Raw genomic sequence first — 12,486 nt, forward strand, 5'->3', positions numbered from 1 at the left:
GGAACTGTTGACATACCTCTTGAAGATCGGTAGAGGATGTGGTTTATGCATGACAATGTGCCAGCACAATGCCCAATTTTAAATACAGGCCCAATAACCGATCGAGAATGGTGCTGTACAATTTTCACCACCACCTCATCCTCTTAAATTTCTTTGTTTGGGTCATATGAAATGCATGATTCTATAATGTCTGTTGTTGTCGAGGTTTTAGGAGCATCAGCAACTGAGGCCATGTTGCTGCTTCTGTGGTCGATTTTCTGTTTACAGTCCTTCACATCCAAACTTAGCTGCGGTGACTGAAGTGGGAAGTGCTGCAACAACCAGCCAGCAGCTCTGACCTATCTCATTATGATTAGTACATTTTTGGCCTCCCTGAAAGATTGTCACTTTCAGTCGGAAGATGAGATGAAAGAAACTATCACAAGTCAATATCAGAAGCAGGGAAGGGAGTTTCACACCCCGGGGGTGGCTCCTGTGACAAGACAGTTTGTTAGTTTGTTTGCTATAGAGTTTCAGGCACATCAGCAACTTAGGCCATATTTTCACTTTTTCATGTAAAATTTGGATGAAAACATAATGGAGGAGATTGTAATGTGTGATTCTAACACTGCAACTGGTGGGTTGGTCACTCGCACACTTTCCAAGCTTTTGTCGATTTATTGGATGATTCTTTTCTACAGCAGCATGTTCGAAGGACAACCAGATGAAGTAACATTCAGGATCTGATTATCAGCAGTGATTCTTCATGCATTAAGAATCTGCAGATAAAGAAACCACTGGGTGGCAGTGATCACAGTGTGCTGAAGTAGGATTTACTCAAAGAGGTAACTACCATCAGGGGTAAAGGGAAGAGTTTTTGTAAAGGCGACTACAGTGGTCTCAGATAGTTTTTAAATTCTATACAGTGCGGTCAGCTGATGTTACCAATGGTGAATTCTAAATGGGAAGCCTTCAGGGACTTAACTTTGGAGGCTACTAGGCGTTATCACTAAATATGATTGTTTCCTTTGGACTCAGAAGTGATGCCTAAGGACTGGAGGAGTGCAAATGTATCACAAATTAACAAAGGGGATCAAAGAGTTATACGAATAATTACAGACCTGTTATTTTTACTTCTGTTCCAGAGAAAATAATGCAGTCACTGGTTAAAGATGCATTGCAGGATCATCTAGACAAGACTGCAGCACTAATTCAGACACAGCATGGGTTTGTTAAAGGGAAGTCTTGTCTGACCAATTTTATTGGATACTACGATGTAGTCACAAAGGAACTGGATGCAAAAAATAATTTTGATATCATATACTTGGATTTCAGGAAACCTTTTGATATTGTTGCACATGGAAGACTGCTGCACAAATTGGAGAGGTATGGCATTAAGGGTAAGTTGCTACAATGGATAAAAGGATGGTTAAGTGGGAGAAGACAGAGAGTGGTAATCAATGTACACTGTTCTTCGTGATTAAATGTTATTAGCGGAGTCCTCCAGGGTTCAGTGTTGAGTATATTGTTATTTTCTGCATTCATTAATGATACTGATTATGGTATATCAGGCTTAATGTCCAAGTTTGCAGACAATACGAAGGTTGACAGGGTTGTTAATGACACTAATCACAGTATGCTGCTGCAACAGGATCTACAAAAATTGAGCAGATGGGCTGAGATGTGGCAACTGAAGTTTAACGACAAATGCATATGGATAGCAGCAACGCAACAGAAATTTACCAACCATGTGGTGTTACACTCAGGGTAGTGGAGAATGAAAGAGACCTGGGGGTAATTGTGCAGGCAGATATGAAGTTTTCTGAGCAGTGCACACGGGCTGCCAGAGTGGGTCATGGGGTCTTGTCAATAATATATAGGAATTTTTCTAGCAGGGATAAGGAGATGATTGTCCCCTTGTATAAGGCAATTGTCAGGCTGCGTCTTGAGTGCTGCGTACAGGTCTGGAGGCCTCATTTTAAGAAGAATGTTGAGTTGCTTGAGCGTGTACAAAGAAGAGCAACAAGACTGGTGAAGGGAACAAAGGGAACTATTATGAAGAAAGGCTTAAGTTCTGTAAATTGCAGCGTCTGGAGACCAGGCACCTGCGAGATGATCTGATTGAGGTGTATAAAGCCTTGAATGGTTTGAGTTAGCTCAATGCTGATGGGATTCTTCCTCTTACTCAGAATAATCACCTGAGAGGGCATAAATTCAAATTAAGAAAAGACAGATGTAGGATAGATGTGCGGAAATTTGCCTTTAGCCAGCGTGTGGTTGATTGCTGGAACAAACTTCCATCTGTCGTTGTGGAAGTTGATAGCTTAAATAAATTCAACGAGGAACTGGACAAACTTTTGGAGTGACTGGATGGGTGAAATGGGAAGGGTTTTTTTTTTTTTTTTTTGTTTTTGGCTGATGTTGTATAAGCTTGCTTTCTTCTGCATCCACTAATGCTAATGGTATTTTATTGTGTAATTTAAAGAATAATGTCTTCAGTGATTATTAGATGGCGCCACCAACTACACAGAATTGTCAATATGGAGGTTTTTTCCCCCCAGGATTATTCTTAGAGAACAGGCGTGTTCAAAAAGATATATTTTCAGTATCTTTCCTTAAGATTCTCTGTATAAAGATAACGCAGTGACAGTCGAAATATCTTTAAGGGTAATTGAGAGAAAAAAAAAAAAAAAAGAAACAGTTTTAACGCGTCAGTGGTGGCGCTTTTAATTGTTACAAAAATGGTGACGGCACCACCTAAAAATTTCAAAATTTCTTTTGGTAGAAAATTTCTTTTTAATTTCTGGAAATTGTTGATGTTTTTTTTTTTTTTAATTCTAATCGGAATTTACCAATATTTCATATTTTCTTAACATATTACCATAGTTTATTATATCCATTTTCTTGGTTTTAATAAAAACAATTTAATATTTTAAGAAAAGGTGTGCTTTTTACACCTTTTAAATTAAGAAAATAATAAATAATAATCATGTGAACATTAACGCAAACACATTATGGACATCAAATATAAAGATGAAACTGTTAGTTTCTCTAATTTTACAGTTTTTAAAAAACCGTTAATCGCGCAAAATTTTTAAACGTGCGCATGTGCATATGCTTCTGCTTATTATTTGTGTAAATAGATTGTAATAATTTAAAAAATCATTTAAAATTATTCAAAATAATAACAAAAAAAAATTGCAAACTCCCAGTATGTGAATTGAGAAACATCCGAAGCTGACAGGAGATTCGTGCAAAGAATCATCTGCTCGGAATACAGGTCGACGTTGGCGCAGCACGCACATGTTCACATTCAGACAATTGGGACACATTTCAGAGCATTACAGTGCGTATGACGCTGCATGTTTGCCACGGTTATGCACACGTCCACAAGCTACTAAGCACCAATTCCAGACTCCTAGTTTGGTGTGTGGCCCACTGTTCTTGGACTGTAGACTAATGGAAAGCTGTGCTTTGGAGTGGCGAGTCACGGTAGGGTGTAACGTATGCTCAGAGAAAGCTATCTGCTGGACTGTATCGTCCCGACAATGAAGTTTAGCAGAGACAGCGTGATGGTCTGAGGCCATTTTTCATGATTTGGACTGAGACTGTTGAATGCAGAGGTATATGTAGACGTCTGGACAAAAATGCATTAGAATTAATGAATACGCAGTGTAGCAGACTAAGTAATAAACATGTCCCATTATTTTTTATTCGTTTACTAGAAACTCCTGGTATATTTGTTTAAAGTGCATATATTTGTTGTCAGAAGATGGCGCCACAATCTGTTGTTTAAGATCCCAATAGTTCTGTTTATGCCCCGGGATGACCACATGGTCATAGAAGCTAACAACATAGAGATAATACAAGAAACAGCACCGTATTTAGTAATCAAGGGCTTGAACTGCTGTCAATCAAAGCACGTATACTTATGTATCCTTGCGCATGCGTTGTACTTACTTTTAAACGTAACTACTAATGTTGTCAATATTTAAAATTGATTGATCCTGTATTAGATCTTTAAGTATTTTATAATAAAGAAAAATAATTAATTTTTACAATTAAACACAAGTTAATAATTAAATGATGGGGTTTTCTCGGTATTGATAGCAAAATTATTGAAAACTTCTCAATAAATTTTATAGGTAAATCAGAAAAGGTAATTTTCCTATAAAATATGAACAAATTTCTTTATAAAGCAACTCGAATTCATCTTTAAGGCTACTCAATAGCTAAATCCAAGATATTCTAAATTTATTAATTAGTATCAGGTGAAGTGAACATATTCATCAAAAGATGGCGCCACTAGTCACCATTCTCGCTAATCACAAAAATTGAATATAATTCTTCTAGGAATAATCAATTAATACCAGCGATTTATGGAGTTATTTCCCCTAACCATAAAATATGTTAATAGAGGAATGTGTACAGGCACGTGCAGTTAAAATAAGAGCAGAAAGGGCTGTGCGTGACACCTTCAATTCGGCTTAAACGAAAAACGTCTTGATCCATCAGTATGTCACGTAGGTTCTCTCCTGGGGACCCCACCTGCCAGTCGGGCATAAACAATGCAAATACGATTATGAAAAAAGATGTGCACGTACCATCCTCGTTTGGTCTTCCCTGGAATGTCTCAGCTGAGACTTAGAGATACCAGAATTTTAAACCTGCACCAAATAGAAAGCACGTAAAACTTCAGAATTCTCATAGGGACCCTTCGCTTAAAAATGTAGCTATAGTTCATTTGGTATTAACCACATTGGTACAAGGAACCACAGGTTTTTGCTGCACTAGGAAGAAAAAATAATTAATTAAATTTAATCCAATTATATAAAAAAAGAAACTAAACAGCACCTATGTGTTTTCTTGGTCACCTAGGTATTGACCCAGCTGACATTTGAATTTCCCCATGCTGTCAGCCTCAACCACCTACAGAGGTAACTTATTCTTCTAATTAACAATTGTCTGGATAAAATAAAACTTCCTACAATCCATTCTAAATCTCTTTCCCCGTAATTTGAAGTTATGTTCCTGAGAATTTCCCCATCAGGTGAGTTTAGTTGAGTTAGGTAGGTTGCCTTTTACTGGATGAAAAATCTAGCTTTCGGGGTAGGGAAGCTTGCTGTCTTCGCCAGAGACTGACTAACTCTGCCACAGGGTGAAAAAATCCAATAAGAGTTCCTCGCGACACTGACGCGATTCGAACAGGAACTTTTGAACCCTGTGTGGGCAGTGGCGGATTAAGGATAGTTGGGCTCCTAGGCAAATTATATTTGTGTCCCCCCCCAAAAAAAAATAATAATAAAAAAAAAAGAATAAAAAATAAATAAAAGTTAGGTGGCAAATAAATGAAATTTTATACTTTTGAATTTTTTGCTTAAATTTTCGCTAAAATTAATCAAGATTTTTATGATGTTTACTGAAAATATTAATCTATTTTAAAACACTATAGGAAAATGTCTTGGCTTTGGGGCCCCCAAAGCCTGGGGGCCCCCTAGGCAAGTGCCTAATTGCCTTAATGGGTAATCTGTCACTGCGTGTGGGTTGGTAGGATGGTGATTATAACCATTTTGCGACACGCGAAGATTACATTACCGAACTGAGTTGTACTCCTGTCACCAGAAAATAAGAGCGAATGGTTAATGAACAGTGGAGGATTCGAAGAACATTCATTGTGTAAGGTGGGTTCCTTGGTACCAGTGGAGAAACAGTTAGGTTCGACAAGCTACCTGAAAATTATTCATGGCTGCAGTGAATTCATCTGCAAACTGGTTCTTTCAAAAGGATAATATGCCATCCCATAGAGCCAGAATTGTGACATGGCAAATCCCACTCAATTGATCTTAATTCAATTAAAAATTCCACTCAATTGATCTGAATCCAATCGAACACGTATGGGATGAGGCGGAACTATCTTTTCGGAGTAGAGATCTGCAACCATGGGAAGCAGTTGGATCAGCATAGACCGTGGTTCACTTTGGACACCTTATTGAGCTCATTCCATGATCAATCCACACTGTTTTAAGGCTAAAGGAGTTCTACTCGCCAATAAGTACCTGATAAAGTGGGTGTAGAAGAAAGATGGAACACTTGTCCCATCGAAAGCAGCCTATATCTAAGTGAGTAACTCCAAGCTCTCTCCTTTGTTAAAATGCTTGTATTACGGTATTGCATATAAGTTAGTGGTAATTTCTTTGAGCTTGTCCATTGTCATCCGTGCCATCAGAGAACTGAAAAAAAATCTCTGTAGATGTTTTCTCTATTTGCCATCCACTATATATGCAAATGAGCAAAAACAATTGAACTGGTCGCGGTTTTGGAGACTTAATAGTAAAAAATACCAGAGGAATTAAAAAAAAAAACTAGATGAGAGTGTTCCACGGTGAGTGGAGACTATTATAAAAGCTAATGGTTTCGGCCTCTTTATTAGCTGTCTTGTAAATAAAGATTATTTGTAGACGTTCAAGAGTCAGGACAGTAACTGTAGGGCAGTGTATACTACACTAATAGTGGTTCATGTCCCAGACGATGGTTAAAAATATATGTGAAGTATCATTGTCATTCGTTGTTCCTTTGATATGGAGGAAAGGACTGACAGGGAAAGACAAAAAGAAAACTGAATATTCATTCATCCATTTGAGTCCTAATAGTCAAGATGCATAAATGAGCATAAAATATCATGCCAGTGAGTGATCTAGGCTGAAGAAATGGAAGTGATTGCGGAAAGATACAAATACACTTACTGGCAAAAAAATTATAAACCTTTATTCAGTATCACTGGATATTGAATAAAGGTCCGTACAGGTAGCGGCATGGATTCCACTAGGTGTCTGAGGTAGTCTGGCTCCAGATTTGACCATCCTTCCATCAGGATAATTGTCAGATAATGTATTGTGGTCACTAGAGAACTCCGAAGTCGAACTGCCATTTGCAACGTATCCCAGACATTCTCAATTGGATTCAGGTCTGTGGAATTCCGAGGCCAAGCTATATTTTTGAAACTTCAGAATGTTCCTTGAACCGTCCAGGTACAATTTTTGCACGGTAGATAGTTGGTTGTTGTCTTGAAAGGAGTCCATCTCAATCTGGGTAAGATGGGAGCACTGCACAGCGAAGTACGATCGATAGAAAGATATTCATTGGAAGTAACACTAACTTTATGAATGACTATCCGTGCAACAGAACATATCTCACACCAGGATGCCACCTTAAACCGCATAGGTGATGAGCACAAGACAGTCTGGGTTGATGGATTCATGAGCTACTCACCACGCTTTCGTCCTACTATTGTTGAAAAAAAAAGTGAAATCGAGACTCTTGAGACCACATGATCTTTTTCCACTGTTCCACAGTCCAGCCTTGTCGTTAGCGACACCATTCCAGTCGAATATTTCGATTCTTTGCAGAAAGAAGTAATCTGCATAGGATTGCCAAATATCAAATTCTTCAACTTCCACTGTTCCCTTGAAACGAAGGAAAGGAGCAATTCTTTCTTCACCTAAATTTCTGCCCGATTTCTTTCTTTCTTTTAGAGCTTTCTCCTTTGGTCTTCCACTCGTATACATTTTCAATGATTGCTTTTGACACACTAGAGATTTCCTTTGGTTTCTCAGTTGTGTCTCCTGCTAAAACCTTTCTGAAAATAGGAAAGATCCTGCCTTCCCCATGACCTTATCGATTAAGAAGCCCCAGGAAAGCCCACAATATTTATTTAAAACGAAGGAACTTTGTTTGCATACTTTACGTTTTATTATCTATTGACACCGATTGAAAAGAGTTTCAAAATTTTTGGCAAGTGACTGTATAAATTACACTTATAAGTACCAGCAGATCATATATGATCAAGAAGTAGCAGGAAATCGTATAGGACAAAAATATCCATAAGTACACTACTCAACCAAATTAACAGAACACGTAGAAAACGTGGTGTTACTCTTGGTGTAGTTTGTTTTCTGATGAGTCCCGTTTTAGGCTACAAACAGATTCTAGACGCTACATCTGGAGACAACGAGGAATGCGGTTCAACATCAGAACATTCTGTGGAGCGTAATAATGATCAACGGCCGCACCCCTCTTCATTTTATTGACAGGGGTATTGTAACTTCGCAAAGGTACCGAGAACACTATGGTCGACATTTTAGGGGTGTGGTTGGCCCAGCTTTCTTTTCATACACGACAACGCCATTGAACAGAGAGCTCAAGTGGTGGAGGAATATCTTGAAACTGAAGATGTCCCACGAATGCCATGGCCAACACGATCACAGACTTAAATCTCAAGGAACATGTGTCGCATTGAAAACCGACAGCTAATTCCTCAGTCACTTGGTGAGCAAGGTCTGCGTTGGTGAATGAGATTTTCCATCTGACCATATTTTGACCATCTTGTATTGACATTTTTGGTAGTTCTTATACAACCTCTAGAAATGCCCCTTATACCTGTCTGCAGTTTCTCAGTGTCTCCTCATTTCATCATTATTCCATGGTACACCACCATACCACATTTTGTCCAGCTTCATCGCAAGATGCACGAGTTACACCATGTTTTCTACGTGTTTTGTTAATTTTGAAAATACTCAATCCAACTGGTATACACAACTTTCAGCATTGCAAATGGCATCAGATTAAACAGACAAATGACGTCAGCAGATGTTAATTGACACCGTTTAATATAAAAAAAAAATAAACCATTTCTTTGGCAATGTTTACATTAATGCTAATGACTTATAAAAATCTTTCTCACTTAAATTTTGTCAGTACAAAAAGAAATATTAATGGAACTGTATCATTTGAAATTATCGCGGCTGGGGACATTGGGCAACGTTAACAGTTATCAATTCATTACAATAATCTGCTGTCAGATTACTCGCTACTTCCGATTTAAATCTAATTCAAAATGGGCTGTAACCCCACTATTATAATTAACTTCATTTAAACAAATTCAGCGTACACTCATTAATAAAAGACAAACAGAATTAAAAGAAACATAATTATGTGGCAATTTACCTGCTAAAACAAGAAAGCAATTAATTAAAGACTAAAAAAAAAAGATACATTTGTCCGTTTTCGTATTTCAAATTCGATTACAGAAATCATAACGCTCCCTATTGGAATAAAATGCAGATATTACTGACAGATGGATATTTAGAAAAAAATATTTGCAATTCTGTTGTTTCAAATTCAATTATGGAAACTACTTGGCCCTCTAACGGATTAAAACGAAACTACTTTTCCCACTGGCGGATTAAAATGGAACTACTTTCCCTCTGGTGGGTTAAATTTAAACTACTTTTCCTCTAACGGATTAGAACAAAACTACTTTTCCCTGGCGGATTAAAATGGAACTACTTTCCCTCTGGTGGGTTAAATTTAAACTACTTTCCCTCTAACGGATTAGAACAAAACTACTTTTCCCTTGAATTAAAATTGATCTACTTTTCTTCTAACGCATAGGTCCTTAAACTTTTTTTATCAGCGACTCCTTTTCATAAGACGAATTTCTTAGCGACCCCTGGAAGGGTGGTGACTACAGTTTAAGAACCGCTAGTGTATAATAATTTCAATAGTTCTATAATAAATATTTAATTTAATCATGTTTTTAATGTTTGTAACTACCCCCAAAATCTTTTGTGGGTCTCGAAAAAGGTTCCGTTAGAGCAGAGCTACTTTTGCTATTGAACTACTTGAACTACTATTAATATGATTAAAATCAAACTACTTTTCCCTCTGGCGGATTAAAATGGAACTACTTTTCATTCTGGCAGATTAAAATTAAACTACTTTGCTCCCTAACTGAGTAAAACGAAAGTATCTTCCCCTCTAGTGGATTAAAATGGAACTACTTTTCCTTTAACAGATTAAAACTAAACTACTTTTCCCTCTGGCAGATTGAAATGGAACTACTTTTCCTCTAACGGATTAAAATGGAACTACTTTTCCCTCTGGTGGATTAAAACCAACCTACTTTCCCCTCTGGAGAATTAAAATTGAACTACTTTCCCCTTATGGTAGATTAAAACAAAACTACTTTTCCCTCTGGGAGATTAAAATTGAGCCAGTTTTCCTCTAACGGATAAAAACGAAACTACTTTCTCCTCTGGCAGATTAAATTGGAACTACTTTTACCCTGTGGCAGATTAAATTCAGCTACTTTTTCCCTAACTGAGTAAACCGAAAATACCTTCCCTCTGGCGGATTAAAATGGAACTACTTTTCCTCTAACGGATTAAAACTAAACTACTTTTCCCTCTGGCGGATTAAAATGGAACTACTTTTCCTCTAACGGATAAAAACGAAACTACTTTCTCCTCTGGCAGATTAAATTGGAACTACTTTTACCCTGTGGCAGATTAAATTCAGCTACTTTTTCCCTAACTGAGTAAACCGAAAGTACCTTCCCTCTGGCGGATTAAAATGGAACTACTTTTCCTCTAACGGATTAAAACTAAACTACTTTTCCCTCTGGCGGATTAAAATGGAACTACTTTTCCTCTAACGGATTAAAACGAAACTACTTTCCCCTCCGGCGGATTAAAATGGAACTACTTTTCCTCTAACGGATTAAAACGAAACTACTTTTCCCTCTGGCGAATTAAAACCAACATACTTTCCCCTCTGGAGAATTAAAATGGAAGTACATTTCATCTAACGGATTAAAATCAAACTACTTTTCCCTCTGGCGGATTAAAACAGAACTACTACTGATAGACCGATATCAAGAAAAATATTTATTGACAATTCTGCTAATGCTGGTGTCTAATGTCTGATTACTATCTCTACTCCATCTGTAACAGAATAACTTACTGATAAGAAGAAAATTGGTTTTTCTTTTCTTCTTTTTCTGTTAGATACAGGGCACCTTGACAGAAGAGAAAAGGAATCAGAAGAAAATATCACTTAATGATCTCACAGTCGAACAGCGGATGACGGCTGATTATCGGCCCTTCATTGAGGAAGAGAAATCATTGAAACAGGACCCGAATGCACGGAACACATTAGGCATCCATGAATGTGAGCAAAAAAGATAAAATCCACAAAAGGGTCTCTTTAGTGGGCGGTGGCTTCGTTGTTCCATTGCAGATATCGACCGGAAGCCGGAACTCAATCCGCGCTCTTAATATAGTCGATCAAGTTCAGGAAATCGTATAATGATATGTTCTTTATACCATCTCTATTTTAGTTCCTGTGGAGGCTGCGAGATGGCGCCAATGACGAATCTTTGTTTTTCCCTGTAACAAAATTGAGATCTTTAATGAATGGATCGATTTTAGAAACCCCCTCCCCCCCACCAACACACCTCTCTATTAGGCTTAAATGAATGATTTTTGGTTTGTTTTTCTTTGCGCTGTTGGAGAGTGCTTTCTCAATCAATTCCAACTCTTTAAGATGGCCATTCACAAAAGATTTTGCGCTCATCATTGAAAGAGTGTAGTGAGGAGCGTGATGGTTTTTCAGAATGATGAAAAGAATTCCTTGGAGACGAATAATAAATGGTTTCGTAATAATAATTAATATTAATTTGGTTTCCACGAAAAAGATGGAACATTGGTACAACGTTTAATTAATTAAAATAATCTTTTCATTCATTCTTTCTTTAGTAATTCATTGATTCAGGAGTTCTCCCGCGATGGTGTTGTAATAGAGTTTTAGGAGGCAACTAAGGCCATTTTGCACCGTATATACTGTCTGTAAATTTCGTGTGTTCTGTGGTCGATGATCTATTTGCTGGTCGAAAAACCGGGAGGGAAAACCGTGCTCCCCTCGCTTGAAATCAGCTAACTCAGTCACGTTGTGATAATGGCCCATAAAAATTTCTCACGTCATAGACGGGACTCGAACTCAAGTCTTTTCCATCTGGTGTGGGGAGGACGGTGATTCTACCAACTATGCTACCCACGAGAGCTCCAGTCGAAGCTAAACAATACTTACTGTTGGGACTGGAAGAACTTTTCTGGTTTTTCACCCTCAGACACACACACACACACACACACACACACACAGCACCCCTTGGTTCTTCTCACCAATCTCGTTGCTCTTCACTGTACTCGTTCCAGCAGCTCTATATCCTTCTTAAAATGTCTTGTCTCGATGATCCTGCAATGCTTCTTTAACCAGTGATACCATTATTTTCCCTGGAACAGAAGTTAAACAATAACTTGTCGATATTATTGATTCATTGATAAAAGAAACCTAGAAGGGTCTGGAGTTCTTGTTGTTGTAGAAGAGTTTTAGGAGCATGAGCGACTAATGTTAGCTATATGTAAATTGCGTGTGTTCTGAGGTCGATTTTCTGTTTGCTGAACGAAAAATCCAAAGACCCGGGAGAAAAAACCAAGCTACCCTCTCCTGAGACCGACTATCTCGGCCACGTTGTGAAAACGACCAATAAAAATTCCTCAAGTTATCGACGGGACTAGAACTCAGGTCACTTCCACCCAGTGTTGGGAGGATGGTGCTCCTACCAACTGTGTTACCCACAATGGCATTGTACTAGCTTTTTTTGAAGAAGGT

Source organism: Mastigoproctus giganteus, chromosome 10, assembly GCF_048544385.1.
Source record: "Mastigoproctus giganteus isolate SK-2022 chromosome 10, ASM4854438v1, whole genome shotgun sequence".
Taxonomy (NCBI): Eukaryota; Metazoa; Arthropoda; class Arachnida; order Uropygi; family Thelyphonidae; genus Mastigoproctus; species Mastigoproctus giganteus.